Raw genomic sequence first — 20,842 nt, forward strand, 5'->3', positions numbered from 1 at the left:
AAAGCTCAGAGATAAGCATTAAAAAAGATGACCTTAATAGAGGGCTAGAACTTGGGGAGGGGCTGGAGGGAGGAGAGACCTGGAAATTGCAATAGGGTCATAGAAGCAACAAGAGGGAAATTTGTGTGGGAATCTGCACAGCATCTTAAATGCCTCTACATAAAGGCAAGGAGTATGGGGACTATAAACAGGAAGATCTAGAAATATTCATACATAAGCTAAATCATGACTTAATTGGTATCACAGAGACTTGATGTCATAAATCTCATGACTGAAATATTGGTGTAGAGGGGTATAGCTTGTTCAGTATGGGCAGGCAGGAAAAAAAGGAAGGAGGTGTATTATATGTCAAGAATATATGTAGACTTGTTCTGAGGTTCAGAAGGAGGTGGGAGGCTGAAAGGCTCTGGGTAAAGATAAAGGGGGAAATTGGGGTGATGTCTTGTTAGGTGTCTACTATAGACCACCAAATCAGGAAGAGCAGGTGGCTGAAGCATTTCTAGAACAAATAGTACTGTCCAAAACACAGGACCTGGCAATAATTGGGGACTTTAATTACCCAGACATCTGTTTGGAAAAATAATATGGCAAAACACAAAAGTTATTGGAGTGTATTGAGGACAATTTTTTCTTTCAAAAAGTGGAGGAAGTAATCTGGGGACAGCCTTTTTAGACTTGATTCTGACCAACAGGCAGGAATTGGTAATGAAGGTGAAAGACCATTTGGATGAAAGTGATCATGACATGATAAATTTCATGATTCTAAGGAAAGAAAGAGGTAAGAGCAGCAGAATAAGTAAAATGGATTTTAAAAAAGCAGCCTTTAACAATTTCAGAGAACTGGTAAGTAAGGTCCCATGGAAAGAAAATTTAAGGTAAAATGTAGTTCAGGAGAGCTGGCAGTTTCTCAAGGAGACAGTATGAAATGTACAACTGCAAACTACACAATACAAAGGAAAGATAGGAAGACTAAAAAAGGCCAATATAGCTCCATGAGGAGTGCTTCAATGACCTGAAAATCTAAAAGGAATCCTCCAAAAAGTTGAAACGTGGACAGCGAACCAGCTGAGTGGCAAACAGCAGAGGCTAACAGAGGGAGTTTGCCTGGGAGCTGTCCGAGAGGAGGTACGCTAAGTGCTGCATTGGGGGGCTGTGTTGGTGAGTATCTGAGTGTCTGTTGCAGGGACAATTTGTCAGTTTGGCCATGTGCTTGATTGTTTGAAAAGTGTGAATTGGGTGTGCTTTGTTCCAGGTGGGCCTTGAGTGAGCCTGACTGTTATAAAAAGGTAGTCAGCTGTGAACCAGCTGAGCAGCAAACAGCGGAGGCTAACAGAGGGAGTTTGCCTGGGAGTTCGCCTGGGTAGAACGCACTGAGGCTTTCATCTTGCAGGCTTCTCTGAGTAGTTACTGCAACAGCTGAGGAAGCTCTTAAAAAGCAGGAAATATGGATGGTGAGCGTTCAGCTGTTGTTACCTGCACAGGATGTGCCATGTTTGTCTTTCTTCCACAGGACAGAAATGACTGTCTGTATAAAGTGCAAACTGACCTCCATATTGGAAGAGACGGTTCGAGGTCTGGAGAAACAAGTATCGACCCTGCATTGCAGAAGAGAAAATGAAGATTTCCTGGAGAGATGTCAGGATATGCTTCTAGAGGCACAATGTTGTGAAGAATCAGAGCAGGCTGCGCAGTGGGGACAGAAGGATGGTGAAGAAATTTGGCAGCATGTGACCTCCAGAAGAAGAAACAGGAGCATTCATGTACCAGCAACGCAAATACAGATGAGCAACCGTTTTCATGTTCTCTCCACAGATACTAATGCAGAGAGTGGACTGATGATACATCTGAGAGAAGGGAGCAGAAGGAGACTCCACCGATTGGAAGGCATGAGATGCACTGTCCTAGGGATGGGGGTTCCACGACCACCGCTCCCAAGAGAAGGAGGCGGGTGGTGGTGGTCGGGAACTCCCTCCTCAGGGGGACTGAGTCATCTATCTGCCGCCCTGACTGGGAAAACCGAGAGGTCTGCTGCTTGCCAGGAGCTAGGATTCACGATGTGATGGAGAGACTGCCGAGATTCATCAAGCCCTCAGACCACTACCCCTTCCTGCTTCTCCACGTGGGCACCAATGATGCTGCCAAGAATGACCTTGAGCAGATCACTGCAGACTACGTGGCTCTGGGAAGAAGGATAAAGGAGTTTGAGGCGCAAGTGGTGTTTTCGTCCATTCTCCCTGTGGAAAGAAAAGTCCTGGGTAGAGACCGTTGAATCGTGGAAGTCCATGAATGGCTACACAGGTGGTGTCGGAGAGAAGGCTTTGGATTCTTTGACCATAGGATGGTGTTCCAAGAAGGAGGAGTGCTAGGCAGAGACAGGCTCCACCTAACAAAGAGAGGGAAGAGCATCTTTGCAAGCAGGCTGGCTAACCTAGTGAGGGGAACTACAGGCCAGTCAGCCTCACCTCAGTCCCTGGAAAAACCATGGAGCAGGTCCTCAAGGAATCAATTCTGAAGCACTTAGAGGAGAGGAAAGTGATGAGGAACAGTCAGCATGGATTCACCAAGGGCAAGTCATGCCTGACTAACCTAATTGCCTTCTATGAGGAGATAACTGGCTCTGTGGATGAGGGGAAAGCAGTGGATGTGTTATTACTTGACTTTAGCAAAGCTTTTGATACGGTCTCCCACAGTATTCTTGCCAGCAAGTTAAAGTATGGGCTTGATGAATGGACTATAAGATGGATAGAAAGCTGGCTAGATCGTCGGGCTCAACGGGTAGTGATCAATGTCTCCATGTCTAGTTGGCAGCCGGTATCAAGTGGAGTGTCCCAAGGGTCAGTCCTGGGGCCGCTTTTGTTCAATATCTTCATTAATGATCTGGAGGATGGCGTGGACTGCACCCTCAGCAAGTTTACAGAGGACACTAAACTGGGAGGAGTGGTAGATATGCTGGAGGATAAGGATAGGATACAGAGGGACCTAGACAAATTAAAGGATTGGGCCAAAAGAAATCTGAAGATGGTCAACAAGGACAAGTGCAGAGTCCTACGCTTAAGACTGAAGAATCCCAAGCACTGCTACAGACTAGGGACCGAGTGGCTAGGCAGCAGTTCTGCAGAAAAGGACCTAGGGGTTACAGTGGATGATAAGCTGGATATGAGTCGACAGTGTGCCCTTGTTGCCAAGAAGGCTAACAGCATTTTGGGCTGTATAAGTAGGGGTATTGCCAGCAGATCGAGGGACGTGATCATTCTCCTCTATTCGACATTGGTGAGGCCTCATCTGGAGTACTGTGTCCAGTTTTGAGCCCCACACTACCAGAAGGATGTGGAAAAATTGGAGAGAGTCCAGCGGAGGGCAACAAAAATGATTAGGGGGCTGGAGCACATGACTTATGAGGAGAGGCTGAGGGAACTGGGATTGTTTAGTCTGCAGAAGAGAAGAATGAGGGGGAATTTGATAGCTGCTTTCAACTACCTGAAAGTGGGTTCCAAACAGGATGGATCTAGACCAGTGGTTCTCAAACTTTTGTACTGGTGACCCCTTTCACATAGCAAGCCCCTGTGGGCGACCCCCTTATACATTAAAAACACTTTTTTAAAATATATTTAACACCATTATAAATGCTGGAGGCAAAGCAAGGTTTGAGGTGGAGGCTGACGGCTCGCGACACCCCCCCCATGTAATAACCTCCCAACCCCCTGAGGGGTCCTCACCCCCAGTTTGAGAACCCCTGATCTAGACTGTTCTCAGTGGTACCAGACAACAGAACAAGGAGTAATGTTGCAGGGGAAGGTTTAGGTTGGTTATTAGGAAAAACTTTTTCACTAGGAGGATGGTGAAGCACTGGAATGGGTAACCTAGGGAGGTGGTGGAATTTCCTTCCTTAGAGGTTTTTTAAGGTCAGGCTTGACAGAGCCCTGGCTGGGATGATTTAGTTGGGGATTGGTCCTGCTTTGAGCGGGGGGTTGGACTAGATGACCTCCTGAGGTCCCTTCCAACCCTGATATTCTATGATTTTATGAAATTGTTAAGGAGGAGTACAAAAGAATAGCACAAGAAGTTAGGGACAAAATCAGAATGGTTAAGGCCCAAAATGAGTTACATCTAGAAAGGGACATAAAGAATCTCTTTTTATTGCCTTTTAAGTACATAAAGAGCAAGAAAAAGATGAAGGAAAGTGTAGGACCGCTACTTAGTAGGGAAGGAGAGCTAATAACTGATGACATCAAGAAGCCTAAGGTGTTTAATGCCTATCTGCTTCAGTTTTCACTAACAGAGTTAATGGTAATCAGATACTCAACACAATTAATATTAACAACAAGGGCGAAGGAATGCAAGCCAAAATAGGGAAAGAACAGATTAAAGAAATATTTAGATAATTTGGATGTATTCAGATTGGCGGGGCCTGATGAAATTCATCCTAGGGTATTTAAGGAACTAACTGAAGCAATCTCAGAACAGTTAGCAATTATCTTTGGGAATTCTTGGAGGATGAGGATGACCCAAAGGATTAGGGAAGGGCAAACACAGTAGCTAGCTTTAAAAGGGGAAACAAAGAGCACCTGGGCAGTTATAGGTCTGTCAGCCTAACTTTGATGCCTAGAAAGATACTGGAACAAAGTATTAAACAATCAGTTGGTAAGCACATAAAGGATAATAGCATTATAAGGAACAGTCGACATGGATTTGTTAAGAACAAACCAACCTAATTTCCTCCTTTGACAAGGTTACTGGCCTCGTGAATAGGGGGCAAGCAGTAGATGTGATATATTTTGATTTTAGTAAGATTCTTGACACAGTCCCACATTGAGCAGGGGGTTGGACTAGATGACCTCCTGAGGTCCCTTCCAACCCTGATATTCTATGATTCTATGACATTCTCAGAAGCAAACTAGGGAAATGTGGTCTAAATGAAATTGCTGTAAGGTGGGTGCACAACTGGTTGAAAGACACCCAGAGTAGTTATTAATAGTTCATTGTCAAATTGGAGGATGTATCTAGTGGGGTCCTGCAAGGGTCAGTTGTGGGTGCAGTACTAGTCAATATTTTCATTAATGTCTAGGGAATAGAGTGGAGAGCATACTTACAAAACTTGCAGATGACACCAAGCTGGAAGCAGTTGCTAGCACTCTGGAGGACAGGATTAGAATTCAAAATGATCTAGAAAAATTGGAGAATTGGTCTGAAAGCAACAAGATGAAATTCAGTAAAGACAAGGGCAGGGTGCTTCACTTAAGAAGGAAAAATCAAATGCACAGCTACAAAATGGGGAATAATTGGCTAGACAGTAGTATTACTGAAAAGGATCTGGGGGTTACAGTGGATCACAACTGAATACAAGTCAACAGTTTGATGCAGTGGTGAGAGAAGGTAATATTCTGGGACATATTAACATGAGTGTTGTATATCAGACATGAGAAGTAATTGTCCCACTCTACTTGGCACTGGTGAGGCCTCAGCTGGAGTACTGTGGCTTTAGGAAAGAAATGGACAAACTAGAGCATCCAGAGGAGAGCAATAAAATGATAAAAGGTTTAGAAAATCTGACATATGAGGAATGTTTAGACTTGAGAAAAGGGGACTAAGGAGAAAAGGGTAATAGTCTTCAAATATGTTAAGGCCTGTTATAAAGAGAATGGGAATCAATTGTTCTCCAGGTCCACTGAAGGTAACACAAGAAATAATGGTCTTAATCTGTAGCAAAGGAGATTTAGGTTAGATATTAGGAAAAACTTGCTTCTTCTAAGGATAGTTCAGCTCATTTATCTGAGGGGTAGTCGTGTTAGTCTAGATCTGTAAAAAGCGACAGAGTCCTGTGGCACCTTATAGACTAACAGAAGTGGCCCGCATCATGCGGGAGGTCAGACTAGATGATCATAATGGTCCCTTCTGACCTTAGAGTCCATGAGTCTATGAGAAGTATTGAAGCATAAGCTTTCGTGGGTGAATACCCACTTCGTCAGACGTCTATAAAGTGCCACAGGACTCTTTGTCGCTTTTTTCAAAGCTCATTGTGTCACTTTGCTGAAGTTGGGAAGTGTCTCTTGATGACTGTTCCAAAAAGCAAGCATATAGAGTTTCACATTGTCAGGGTAGGTATGTTCATATAAGTAGTAAATTCCCCTTTCGGATTTGAAATTTCATCTTTAGTGGCAAATGGTTGAAACACTCTGGCATAACGGTTGTAGTCTGCTGCAAAAATTCACCTTGAGGAATGGGTGCAACACCTGGATGATATTCCAAAAAGGATATTTGGCACCAAACACTTCAGGTTCAGATTACGGACCACGGTCATCTCCCATTTTTCACTGAACATTGTGTTGAAGATTTTGAATGCTTTTTTGGTTCTCTCGATTTCTGGGGTTCGAAGAATTTCCAGAACCAGCTGGGTTTTCTTGTCATGTTTCTCCTGCAGCTTTTGTGCTCAATTCAGCTGAGATTTTGGCTGTCAGGAAACATCTGTATTGGAAAATGTGTTGGCAGTAGTCAGAGAAAACTCCAGTGTTTTCTGTGTGTCCTACAGTGATTCCAAGTTTCCAACAATGAACATTACTTTGGTGTGCAGAATCTGGTGGTCATTTTGGTTATTTGCCATTCTCTTCAGAGTTTCGGTTTTAGAACCAACAAGTTCTGGTTGATCTAAAAGACACATTAGCACAGTCCACATATTATTTACATGTGAAGTACAAGCTCATCCACCGGTGTGGCACAACAGGGGTAGATAATGAGCACTCAGCTCTGCACTCATGCACAAAGCCTTCAGCTTGTTTGCATGCTTGAAAATGGCCCTGAATCCAATGATGCAAGATTTCACATCTTCCATTTCTTCTGCTGACAACACAATGTTAGTCAGATGACCAGGACAAGTAATACATAGCAGCTCTGGTTTCCGACTGAGTTTAATCTCCTGTGAAAACTTAGCTATGTAGGCAACAGAATCTGTGTTAGTTGTGGCCACATTTTCCCAAGTTAGTTGGTACATCTCAAACATATCAGTCATTACTGTGTTGACAAAACGGGTGTCAGCAGAGGGGATGAATGTCTCATCAGCACAAAACAATGCGGGTTTGAAATAAAAAAACAAAAGGCCAAGAATTGGATGGTCCAAAGCATCAGGAGACTTGTCAGACTAGACACCACATTTCCATCAATTCATTCCATCAGTTTAGATACTAAAGCATTGCCATTTTCTTTCAGATGCTTATGAGTGAGGTTGTCTGCATTAGGAAGGGTTTTTACTGCTGGATAGTATTGTCGCACAAAATCACCAATACACCCCTCTGCAATTAACAGCGGTTGTCTGGCAAAACAAAGAGCACCCACAAATTCATTGACATAATCGTGCTGTGTCCTCTCTTTCATTAAAGCCCTGGTGCAAGTTCCTGACTGTTTATCCCAAAGTTCACTTTGCTCTTTAAGCTTCTTGTGTTGCTTGCTTTCGACATGCTCTTTGATTCTGTCAGTGCGAGCCCTGGCCTCGATGCTGCAGTACTTGCAGCGCAATGCGTCCTCTTCATTCCCATCTTTATTTTTCTTGAAAATTTCTAAGCACTGATTTTTTTTGTTGGCATTCAGGCATAGATTTCTTTTTACCTTATCTTTATCTGTGGAGCATTGATTGTTTAAATTCAGTACCGCACTAAATGGACTCAAAGAAATAGGCAGGCAGCATCTCCTTGTGAGTCAATCATAGCACGATATTAATGTTTCATTTTCCGATCTCCACCATATGTGCATTCTTTGTTTTACAATGCAGAACTGCTTCAGTCTCAGAGCTGCCGGACACAACAATAGCATAAAGCATTAATGTTTAACAAAAATAAGTACCTGAAAAAAATAGTGGATTGATAAACAAGTGTTAATCAGTAAAAAAACAAACTCCTTAAATTACTAGATTTTTTTAATTAATCAGTGAAAATCTGTAAAAACTGGAATGCTATAGATACTATAATATTTTAATGACCACATAGTAGATTTAATACACACCAAAACTAACTTAGACCAGGTAGAATTTACATGCACAAACCCCAGTGCTTTTTTGCACAGGTTTTAAAATCTGTGTTCACAATTGTTAGTGCTTGAGAAGAGTGATAGGTTATTTGAATCTGCACCAATGGGCCATATCTAGTTCAGTTTTTTGGAGTCACACTTTATATTAACTTTATATTTATAAATGGTTCTAAAGGGTTAATAAATGGTTAAGAGCTGTTATAAGCATGTTACAAACATGAGTAATATGTGTTACAGCTGGCTATAAGCACATCAGTAAAAGGCGTTATTGATGGTTATAAGCCACAGTTATAAGTAACCTGTTGAACTGTATAACAAATTATTACAACTGATTAACCATTTAAAAAAAAAATCAGCCATTTATTCATCCTTTATAAACAGAACCAATATAAATTGTAACTATTTTTGGTCCTATCATAATTCAAGTGTTTGCCTTGACTTGAATTAATTAACACAATTGTAAATGCAAATATAGACACTCCACTAACGTTTCTTTCAAGACGCACACATTTGTTACTGGTCCTGGCTGAAACACAATCAGAAACAAACCGCTGTAGACTGTCTGTTTGCATTTACAAGTGTGTTAGCTCGAGTTAACTGGCAATCATATTGAGTTACAACGCAGCCAAAAACTCTAGTCTAGTTAGGGCTAGGGATGTCACTACTGATGCCCTCTGTGACATTGTGGGGTACAATCCAGACCTGTGAGTGGCTGTGTCACCACCTGCCTTTCAACTGGCAGTGTCTCATGATGCTTTGCTACTGTAAGTGCCAACCTGGGCCCCTCACAAACGGCACGGCCGTCACACCCTGAGTATCTGTATATAGCTGCAGCCTGCCAGCACACTCCAGTCACATTCTAGTTTCTACCAGCCTTGGTTACCACTGTCATAACTATAAAGGGAAGGGTAATAGCTGTCCTGTGTACAGTACTATAAATCCCTCCTGGCCAGAGACTCCAAAATCCTTTTCCCTGTAAAGGGTTAAGAAGCTCAGGTAACCTGGCTGGCATCTGACCTAAAGGACCAATAAGGGGACAAGATACTTTCAAATCTTGGGGGGGGAAGGCTTTTGTTTGTGTTCTTTGTTTGGGAGTGTGTTCGTTCTCGGGGACTGAGAGGGACCAGACATCAATCCAGGTTCTCCACATCTTTCTAAACAAGCCTCTCCTATTTCAAACTTGTAAGTAAATAGCCAGGCAAGGCGTGTTAGTTTTCCTTTGTTTTTCTCAACTTGTAAATGTACCTTTTACTAGAGTGTTTCTCTTTGTTTGCTGTACTTTGAACCTGAGACTAGAGGGGAGTCCTCTGAGCTCTTTAAGTTTGATTACCCTGTAAGGTTGATTTCCATACTGATTTTACAGAGATGATTTTTACCTTTTTCTTTAATTAAAAACCTTCTTTTTAAGAACCTGATTGATTTTTTCCTTGTTTTAGATCCAAAGGGGTTTTGGATCTTGATTCACCAGGAGTCGGTGGGAGGAAGGAGGGGAATGGTTAATTTCCCCTTGTTTTAAATCCAAGGGGTTGGATTTGTTTTCACCAGGGATTTGGTGAAGGTTTTTCAAGGTTTCCCAGGGAGGGAATCCATTGAAAATGGTGGCAGCCAAACCAGAGCTAAGCTGGTAATTAAGCTTAGAAGTTTTTATGCAGGCCCCTACATTTGTACCCTAAAGTTCAAAGTGGGGATCTCAGTCCTGACATGGTGAATAGCGGTGGGATTATTTTAAACCCAAAAGCCAGTGATTTTTTTTTTCCTTCTAGCTGCTTGGAAAGCCGAGCTGGAAGTAGATAGATGCATATCTTATCTCTCCTTGCCTGAAGGCAGAGGTGTTAAGTTTTTTTTTACAGGTCCTTTGTTAAGAGAAGGGTTCAATTAGCAAATGACTGGTAAAAGGTATTTACAAGCTGAATTGTTTTTTTTTTTTCTTTTTACATCCTCTGGAGTAGCTAGTTAGAAAGTTACTGTTAACTCTGCAGCAGCCAGAGCTGAGAGCTTCCCAGTTTGTCAACTGCAAAGGGGGTTACCCAGCACAAGAAAACAGGAAAATGACTACCAAAGAAGTAGCTAACAAAATAGAACTGGCCAAACTAGAAGCAGAAGAAAATGAAAGAAAACATCAGAGACTGCTTCAATTAACAAAACTCGAGACAGAGCAGAGAGAAAGAGAAGAAAAAGCCAAAAAGGAGGCCCATGAAAGAGAGATGGAGCTGGAAAAAGCCAAAGAGGAGGCTCACAAGAGAACTATGGAGCTGAAAGAGAAAGAGATGGAGGAGAGAGAAAAAGAAAGGAAGCATGAACTGGAAGTAGCAAAGGCTAAGCAGGATGCACCAGCCAATGCTAACAACCCCCCTCCAGGTACCACTTCCCATCCCAGAAAATTCCCCATCTACAAGGCAGGCGATGATACTGAGGCCTTCTTAGAAAATTTTGAAAGGGCCTGCCTTGGATACAGCATCACTGCAGACCAGTACATGGTAGAGCTGAGGCCGCAGCTCAGTGGACCCTTAGCAGAGGTGGCGGCTGAAATGCCTAAGGAACACATGAACAGTTATGAACTTTTTAAAAACAAGGCCAGACTCAGAATGGGGCTAACACCCGAGCATGCCCGTCGGCGGTTCAGAGCCCTAAAGTGGAAACCGGATGTGTCATTTACCCGTCATGCCTACCACATTGCCAAAAATTGTGATGCCTGGGTATCAGGAGCAAATGTTAAATCTCTGGAAGATCTGCTTTCCCTAGTAAAAATGGAGCAGTTTTTAGAGGGTGTTCCTGAGGAAATAGAAAGGTACATCCTAGATAGGAAGCCCAAAACTGTAACTGAGGCGGGGGAGATTGGAGCCCAATGGGTGGAGGTGGCAGAAAAGAAAAAAACTAGTAGCAGTTGGAGCGAATATCAGAAGGGGCAAGCCGAAACAAAACCTTACCACCGGGGACAACCCAAGGCCCCACCCACATCCCAAGGGAAACCCCAGACGCCTTCTCACCCCACCACACCAGTCTCCACCAACCAACCTCGTCCCGGTGATACCTTAGCAGGGCGATGTTTTAAATGTAATGGACTGGGACATATAAAGGCTCACTGCCCCAAGAACCCCAACCGATTACAGTTCATTACACCCCAATCACACCAAAGATCCCCAAACCCAGATGCCTCTCTCATACCCTCGGAGCGAAGGGAAACCTTGAGAGTGGGCGGAAGGAAGGTTACCGCTTGGAGGGACACTGGGGCTCAAGTGTCAACTATCCACCAATCCCTAGTGGACCCCAAACTCATCAACCCAGAGGCTACAGTGACAATTCAACCCTTCGTGTCACAATCTGTAACCTTGCCTACAGCCACGTTGCATGTCCAGTACAAGGGCTGGTCAGGAATGTGGACTTTTGCAGTCTATGACAATTATCCCATTCCCATGCTGCTGGGGGAAGATTTGGCCAACCATGTGAAGGTAGCCAAGAGGGTGGGAATAGTCACCCGCAGCCAGGCTAAGCAAGCTTTCACCCCCATCCCTGTTCCTGAGCCGTCCACCAGGGCCCCGTCTGTGTTACCGGAGACCCAGACAAAGGTGGTGGAACTGGATCCCCTGCCAACGACTGCAACAGCCGTAGTGGATCCAATCCCAGAGACCCAGCCAAAGCCAGTCCCAGAATCGGAACTGGCAACGCAACCAGCACCAAAACCATTGCCAGCCCTAAGTCCAGCGCTTGCAAACCCGTCTACAACTCCAACGCCAGAGGGCACCAGCGAGCCTGAACTGGCAGAAGCAGCAGATAACCCTACCCAAGAGGCTCAGCCAGAGCCTGAGATACCACATAGTGCACCAGCGGACAGCGGTTCACAGTCAATGGAAACAGCCCCAGCACCTGCATCGCTTCCAGAGGGACCAAGCCCCAGTCCACAGTCCAAGGAGGAACTGATGTCTCCAGCATCAAGGGAACAGTTCCAGGCCGAGCAGGAAGCAGATGACAGCCTTCAGAAAGCTTGGGCGGCGGCGCGGAGCACCCCACCGCCTCTCAGCTCTTCTAACCGATCCCGGTTTGTTGTAGAACAAGGACTTTTATACAAGGAGACTCTTTCTGGTGGGCACCAGGAAGACTGGCATCCTCAAAGGCAGTTGGTAGTTCCCACTAAGTATCGGGTAAAGCTCTTGAGCTTAGCCCATGATCATCCCAGTGGCCATTCTGGGGTGAACAGAACCAAAGACCGGTTGGGGAAGTCCTTCCACTGGGAGGGAATGGGCAAGGACGTTGCTAATTATGTCCGGTCTTGTGAGGTGTGCCAACGAGTGGGAAAACCCCAAGACCAGGTTAAAGCCCCTCTCCAGCCACTACCCATAATTGAGGTCCCATTTCAGCGCGTAGCTGTGGATATTCTGGGTCCTTTCCCAAAGAAGACACCCAGAGGAAAGCAGTACGTACTGACTTTCATGGATTTTGCTACCCGATGGCCGGAAGCAGTACCCTTAAGCAACACCAGGGCTAAAGGTGTGTGCCAGGCATTAACAGACATTTTTGCCAGGGTAGGTTGGCCCTCCGACATCCTTACAGATTCGGGAACTAACTTCCTGGCAGGAACCATGGAAAACTTGTGGGAAGCTCATGGGGTGAATCACTTGGTTGCCACCCCTTACCACCATGAAACCAATGGCCTGGTGGAGAGGTTTAATGGAACTTTGGGGGCCATGATACGTAAATTTGTAAATGAACACTCCAATGATTGGGACCTAGTGTTGCAGCAGTTGCTTTTTGCCTACAGGGCTGTACCACATCCCAGTTTAGGGTTTTCACCATTTGAACTTGTGTATGGCCGTGAGGTTAAGGGGCCATTACAGTTGGTGAAGCAACAATGGGAGGGGTTTACTCCTTCTCCAGGAACAAACATTCTAGACTTTGTAAGCAACCTACAAAACACCCTCCGACATTCTTTGGCCCTTGCTAAAGAAAACCTAAAGGATGCTCAGGAAGAGCAAAAGGCCTGGTATGATAAACATTCCAGAGAACGGTCCTTCAAAGTAGGAGACCAAGTCATGGTCTTAAAGGCAATCCAGGCCCATAAAATGGAAGCGTCGTGGGAAGGACCATTCACGGTCCAGGAGCGCCTAGGAGCTGTTAACTATCTCATAACCTCCCCCACCTCCAACATAAAGCCTAAAGTATACCATGTTAATTCTCTTAAGCCCTTTTATTCCAGAGAATTAAACGTTTGCCAGTTTACAGCCCAGGAAACAGATGACGCGGAGTGGCCTGAAGGTGTCTACTACGAAGGAAAAAAGGATGGTGGCGTGGAAGAGGTGAACCTCTCCATGACCCTTGGACGTCTGCAGCGACAGCAGATCAAGGAGCTGTGCACAAGCTTTGCACCAATTTTCTCAGCCACTCCAGGATGGACCGAACGGGCATACCACTCCATTGACACAGGTAATGCTCACCCTATTAGAACCCCACCCTACCGGGAGTCACCTCATGCCAAAACTGCTATACAAAGGGAGATCCAGGACATGCTACAGATGGGTATAATCCGCCCCTCTAAGAGTGCATGGGCATCTCCAGTGGTTCTAGTTCCCAAACCAGATGGGGAAATACGCTTTTGCGTGGACTACCGTAAGCTAAATGCTGTAACTCGTCCTGACAACTATCCAATGCCACGCACAGATGAGCTATTGGAGAAATTGGGACATGCCCAATTCATCTCTACTTTAGACTTAACCAAGGGGTACTGGCAAGTACCACTAGATGAACCCGCTAAGGAAAGGTCAGCCTTCGTCACCCAGGCAGGGGTGTATGAATTCAATGTACTCCCTTTCGGGTTGCGAAATGCACCCGCCACCTTCCAAAGACTTGTAGATGGTCTCCTAGCGGGATTGGGAGAATCTGCAGTTGCCTACCTCGATGATGTGGCCATTTTTTCTGATTCATGGGCAGAGCACATGGAGCACCTGGAAAAAGTTTTTGAGCGCATCCAGCAGGCAGGACTAACTGTTAAGGCTAAAAAGTGTCAAATAGGCCAAAACAGAGTGACTTACCTGGGGCACCAGGTGGGTCAAGGAACTATAAATCCCATACAGGCCAAAGTGGATGCTATCCAAAAGTGGCCGGTTCCAAAGTCTAAGAAACAGGTCCAATCCTTCTTAGGCTTGGCTGGATATTATAGGCGATTTGTACCCCACTACAGCCAAATCGCCGCCCCGCTGACAGACCTAACCAGAAAGAAACAGCCAAATGCAGTTCAGTGGACTAATGAGTGTCAAAAGGCCTTTAACCAGCTTAAGGCAACACTCATGTCTGACCCTGTGCTAAGGGCCCCAGACTTTGACAAACCGTTCCAAGTAACCACAGATGCGTCCGAGCGAGGCGTGGGAGCAGTTTTAATGCAGGAAGGACCGGATCAAGAATTCCATCCTGTCGTATTTCTCAGTAAGAAACTGTCTGAGAGGGAAAGCCATTGGTCAATCAGCGAAAAGGAATGCTATGCCATTGTGTATGCGCTGGAAAAGCTACGCCCATATGTTTGGGGACGGCGTTTCCAACTACAAACAGACCATGGTGCGCTACAGTGGCTTCATACCGCCAAGGGAAATAACAAAAAACTTCTTCGGTGGAGTTTAGCTCTCCAAAATTTTGATTTTGAAATACAACACATTTCGGGAGCTTCTAACAAAGTGGCTGATGCACTCTCCCGGGAAAGTTTCCCAGAGTTAACTGGTTAACAATTGTTTTTGAAATAAAACATATTGTTAGTTTTTATATAATCAGTAGTATGTCTAAAGGTACATGTGTCTTATTAACTCTGTTTTCTCCTAGAACTCCAGGAAGAAATCACAGCCAGTGTGGAACCGAACATCCAACACTATCTGTGATTTGGGGGGCGTGTCATAACTATAAAGGGAAGGGTAATAGCTGTCCTGTGTACAGTACTATAAATCCCTCCTGGCCAGAGACTCCAAAATCCTTTTCCCTGTAAAGGGTTAAGAAGCTCAGGTAACCTGGCTGGCATCTGACCTAAAGGACCAATAAGGGGACAAGATACTTTCAAATCTTGGGGGGGGGAAGGCTTTTGTTTGTGTTCTTTGTTTGGGAGTGTGTTCGTTCTCGGGGACTGAGAGGGACCAGACATCAATCCAGGTTCTCCACATCTTTCTAAACAAGCCTCTCCTATTTCAAACTTGTAAGTAAATAGCCAGGCAAGGCGTGTTAGTTTTCCTTTGTTTTTCTCAACTTGTAAATGTACCTTTTACTAGAGTGTTTCTCTTTGTTTGCTGTACTTTGAACCTGAGACTAGAGGGGAGTCCTCTGAGCTCTTTAAGTTTGATTACCCTGTAAGGTTGATTTCCATACTGATTTTACAGAGATGATTTTTACCTTTTTCTTTAATTAAAAACCTTCTTTTTAAGAACCTGATTGATTTTTTCCTTGTTTTAGATCCAAAGGGGTTTTGGATCTTGATTCACCAGGAGTCGGTGGGAGGAAGGAGGGGAATGGTTAATTTCCCCTTGTTTTAAATCCAAGGGGTTGGATTTGTTTTCACCAGGGATTTGGTGAAGGTTTTTCAAGGTTTCCCAGGGAGGGAATCCATTGAAAATGGTGGCAGCCGAACCAGAGCTAAGCTGGTAATTAAGCTTAGAAGTTTTTATGCAGGCCCCTACATTTGTACCCTAAAGTTCAAAGTGGGGATCTCAGTCCTGACAACCACTTACAGGATGACCCTAACACACTCCCTGTCCCAAATTTTCCACAAAAACGTGTGTTCCACACTTGTCAACCACTCTCCTGGACAGTTCAGAGATTTTAGGTCCATTGCCCTCTAAGGGGATCAATATGCAACAGTTTACTACTTTAAATGGAGTTACTCATGTTGGAGCGCACTGCTAAGCCTTTCCCTGTCAAGGCAATAGTGCCCCTTTGCGGGTTCCTCCTGCTACCCACCTGGTTTGATATCCAAATTCTCGAGTCCTCAGTGAGTATTTTAAATAATAAACTTTATTAAATAAATGCAAGTAAAACCATAAGCCCTGGAGCTCTGTTGGTCAGGCAGAGTCACAGTGAGACAAACACACACATCCTTAGCTAGATTGCCTGCCAGCTTGCCAAAAAACTGGTAACAATGTACAATATATACAGATTATCAATTGACCAAGCAATACAGAGAAACAGGTTATCAAATCAGAAACTCTTACTGGGTAAGGTAAGAAACTGGTGCTAGGCAGAGAAGGGCTAGTAACCTTCCTTGAGTCACAATCACAACAGGACCTGGGGCCCGCGCTCCTCCAGCCAGGAGTCCCTTCTACATATGTGCAAATAGGCAAAGGCAACCCAGTGGACACCTTGATTGACAGCCCCTAGGCTGCACTCGCTATACTGGCCCTATGCTGTAAACACAGTCTACAACCCACACAAATCTGGATTAGTTAGAGAAAGAGCTTTTAAGTGAGTACCAATATAAGCCATTAAAGTCAGAAATGGTTACAAGAGAAATAAAGATAAAATATTTTTTGTTCTGTAGCCCCTTTGGGGTTTAGAGAACATGGCCCTTTAAATTTTTTTTTAAGGGGAAGGGGGAGAATAAAAAAAAAGGAGGGAAACTTTAGGGGGCAGCACTGGAGCTTTAAGGAGAGGGAGGGGCAGCCTGCAAGCCCTGGAAAAGTGAAGGAAAAAGAACCTGCCCGAGGCCTGAGACAAACGGGGCCAATTAGGGACATCCCAGGACAGAAGCGAGGAGGAGCACTGTGCCAGGGAGGAATTGCTGAGAAGGACAGGCCGGAGCTGGAACCAGTATCACTGCTGCCCAGAGCTGCATGGGGCTGTGAGTACTGGGGCTTTTAACTTTGCATTGGGAACAAGGAGGGAGGTTGCTAGATAGTTAAGTGGGGAGGTGGTTGCTTTGTGTGGCTTTGCAGAGAGCAGCAGAAGAGGGCACCGGAGGGGTTTGTTGGGAAAAAGTTTACTGGCGCCAAAGACGACCAAGGGCACCCAAGACTTACCACTGAACTTTTGCTTAGGACATTTGAACTTTGTGTGCAGACACGTTGCTTAGTGTTTTCCCTTTTAGACTGTGCTACCACTGGGCCTGTGGGGCCTTGACTTGGATGCAGCCCTGTTTTACTGCTCCCCCTATATTTCCACTTCTTGTTTTTCTCCTCTCATCCCTCTATAAATAAATATGTCCCTTGTAATATCCACCGTACTTTTCCTGTGGGTGTGTGTGTTCACTCTGGGGGGTTTGGAACAGGTGCCCCTGGCGTGGAAGGAATTTCTCCTGCTGCATTCCTGCCTGCGCCATCTCTTGGCCAGAGCTGCCTGCAGAGCAGACTCCATCTTGGCCACGACGGCGCTAAAGTTACAGTTCTAAAACTTAACAAACTAGATTTGGTTCAAGGTGAAAGCCCTTATCACATGTTCCTAGTAACATTACTAACCAAATTCTCATGTCAGGGTCTGCTCCCAAAGTCCATAGGCTCTTTCTTTTGTTTTGAGTTGAAGGAGAGGGGGAGGTGGATAGGGAGAGAGAACTTGGGATGTGTTTGCCCCCTCACTTTTATAGTTCAGTCACCCTTTGAAATGCATTTTCCTGAGGATTACCCCTAGATAAAGTTCATTCTTGCCATGAGGACAGAGACAAAATGTCTTGTGGTGAAAGAGGTTCCATGCTGTTTGCTGAGATGCAGATCTGTTTGTTCCTGCCCCACTTCCTTGCCAAAGAATGGCCACTTGACAAGTGATTGCCCATCAGCTTTGCTGATACCTGGCTAGAGACGTCAGTTTGTCCTTTGCCTTTAACAAACAGGTTTACCCACTCCCCAGACTTATCTGGTAAACACACCTCAGTCATGATTTCTGTTCATGTTCATAACTTTATGTATAGTGTTGCTACACACATTTCACCATGATATTATTAACCAGTGAGTTATTAGTTTTCAAATGATATTTCACAAGGCATATTTTGTACTAAGATTACTACAATCGTATGTAGGGTGTGAATACAGGGCTGCATTCAGTTACAACCTCCTATGACAATTTCAGAATTTTACCGCAAAGCATTTCTAATAATAATATAATAATAATACAGGGTTTTTTATTTAATTTTCACTCCTGCTTAATTACATTGGCTTAATTGTATGTGCAGATGAGAAGACAAGTGCAGATGGCACCATTAAAAGCTGGATATTTACCACCTGCGGTACTTAAATTTACTGCAGTACTTGACATATTTTTAGTTTAACTCTAGGGAATGCTATATATTTTTAATGGCATTCACTGTACATTGATGTGCTGGCAGAACTAGATAGCTGAGCTGGCCAACAGCGGGCAGCAATAAAAATGTAACTTCCCAGATTGGAAATATGAATTAATAATAGTCTAGGCCTAACAGTCCATGATTGCACTGCCAAAAAACAAAATGTGAGTGAGCTATGGGCAAGCTTCTAGTAATTCCATGTCACATTCACCAAACCATCTCTACATGGATCATTCGTATGCTGCATTGCTCCCTGATTTTAAATCTACTTTAAAGGCTTTTTGTACGTGATGCTGGTTTTGTCAGTCTTTGATTCTATAAAATGTCCCCCAGGACTTACTTGGTAGACGAAAAGATTCTATATCACTATGGATTGTATTGTACAGCACTGCTTTATTATGCCTACTACAAAATAGAGCCAATATTTTAAGCCCAGACTTTTTTTCATGTTGGCAACCAACTGAAGGCAGACAAATCACCGTTCTGGGAGTAAAGGAACAGCTCAGAGAAAGAGAGATGATGAGTCAGGCAAGTACTCTGCTGTGGTGTGATAGATTGAGAAATTATGGAAATTTCACAGATTTTGAATATTAACAAGCACCGTAGCAACATTATTTTAAAATGCTATGAATCAGCTATTTTTATTTTTATTTTTTTTTCATTAGCACGTGTTTGGCTGGTGATTTGAAATCGTGACTCAAAAGTCTGACAACAGCTCAAATAGAAGCACAAAAGACTCCAGCACCTTGGATTTTAAAATGCCAGCCTTTTTTCATTATTATTATTTTCAGGTACTGATATGCTTTTTAACCTTTCAGGATATGAGTGGAAGGACGGTTGAGCTGAAATGGACATGACTGTGTAGGGATGTTCCGTTTCTGGCAGTTTTATTCCAAGGTCAGCGAATGGTAACAGGTTTAAAGAATCCTTGAAAGGACAGTGCTACTGGGATTGTGCAGATACGGAATTGCAGATAGACCCGTTATCAGCATAACAGACTGTGATATAGACATAAATGTCAAAAACATTGGCCGTTGTTTAAAAAAGGTAAACAGCATCGAGGGTACAGCATGCGGAATTTGTTTGCATTTCACACATTCCTTGTATCTAAATTGAGAAAGGTTTCAGAAAAAATTATGAATGTGCCACAGGATGGATTCTAGCGACTGGCAACAATAAAAATAATAGATGCATTTTGCACCTGTGCCCTGCCTCTTATGTGGACTGCTCAAGGGCTAACTACACCAGCAACAAACACTGTACATCTCGAGTATAAATAAATTAATCAATCCATTTGTGAGCAAACCCTTAAAACATCAGCTTTCTATTTTACTTTGTCTTGCTGGATGTTTTTCATTCCCAAGTCAACAGCAAAGCCTAGTGTAGCCTACTTCTTCAAAAGGGATCTTGGATGCTCATCCTGAAACTGTTTTAAAGGGGCCTGATTTTCAGAGAGTTGGGTGCTCAGCTGTTCTGAAAATCAGGTCCCCCTGGTCTCTCAGCTTGGACAACCCAGATCACAAGTCACTCTTGAAAATTTAGGATGAGATCTGCAAAGGGGCCGAAGGGAGGTAGGTGATGTGGGCAGCCTTAGTCTATTCTAGCTGTGTGTTGCTTCCTTAATTTGCATAAGGAGACTATGAAAGGTTTTCTAAAAACAAAGTTTGTTTACATTAAAAATATCTATATATTTTAATGTGATTAAAATAATGTGTTTAGCTAGTGCTCTGTGTGCATGAACACTGCCTATGAGGGGACTCTGGAGAGTGGTGGGGGTTTTCTTATTGCAGGCTTTCAGGGGTTGTTGCAAGATTAGTTGGGAGACCTTTGCAAGTTCTCTTTCCCTTCTTTTAGCTAACCCCTTTCCTTCCCAGAGAATAAACCAGAGGTCCCAAATCTGTGCCCCCATCCCCGCATGGAGGAACGTCTGTGGGGGTGCAGCAGAGCCCAGGCCAGTCCCCACAGGGGGCGGGAGGGAGCACCACCCTGCCCCTCCCCATCCCCAGCCACATCCTTGGCCCCATCCCCAGCCTTGGTGTGGCTCTGCTCCTGCCCCAAATTCCACCGCTGCCATGGTTCCATTCCTGGCCCAGGTCAAGGCTGGGGTTGGGGCTGGGAGCAGAGCTGCACCTGGCCATAGGCCTGGCTGCTGGCCCCCACCATGGCCCAGCTGCAGCTCTGACCCCCCTCTCCTCCCACCTCGGCCCCTGGTCATAGCTCGCTCCCAACCCCAGCCCTACTCCCCAGTTGCGGCCCCAGCCTCAGCTCCCTTACCCCTGTCTGTGTGCCCTCCCCCGAAGCCCTGGTTAGACTCATAGACTCTAAGGTCAAAAGGGACCATTATGATCATCTAGTCTGACCTCCCGCATGATTCTGACTGTGTGTGTGTGTGGTGTGTGTGCGCGCACAGAAAGGGGTAAGGAAGGGTGCAACCCTCAAAAGTTTGGGGACCACTGGAATAAACTGTTTGTTCTATGTGGTCTTTGACTTGCTGTATTATCTTAAAGGTCATAGAATTGTTAGCCCTTTGTTCACCCAGCTGCTAGGTGGAGGCTCCAGTTGCTAGGATCCCAGGGCCTAAGGAGGGGGTGGGGGGCA

Source organism: Malaclemys terrapin, chromosome 3 (assembly GCF_027887155.1).
Source record: "Malaclemys terrapin pileata isolate rMalTer1 chromosome 3, rMalTer1.hap1, whole genome shotgun sequence".
NCBI lineage: Eukaryota > Metazoa > Chordata > Testudines > Emydidae > Malaclemys > Malaclemys terrapin.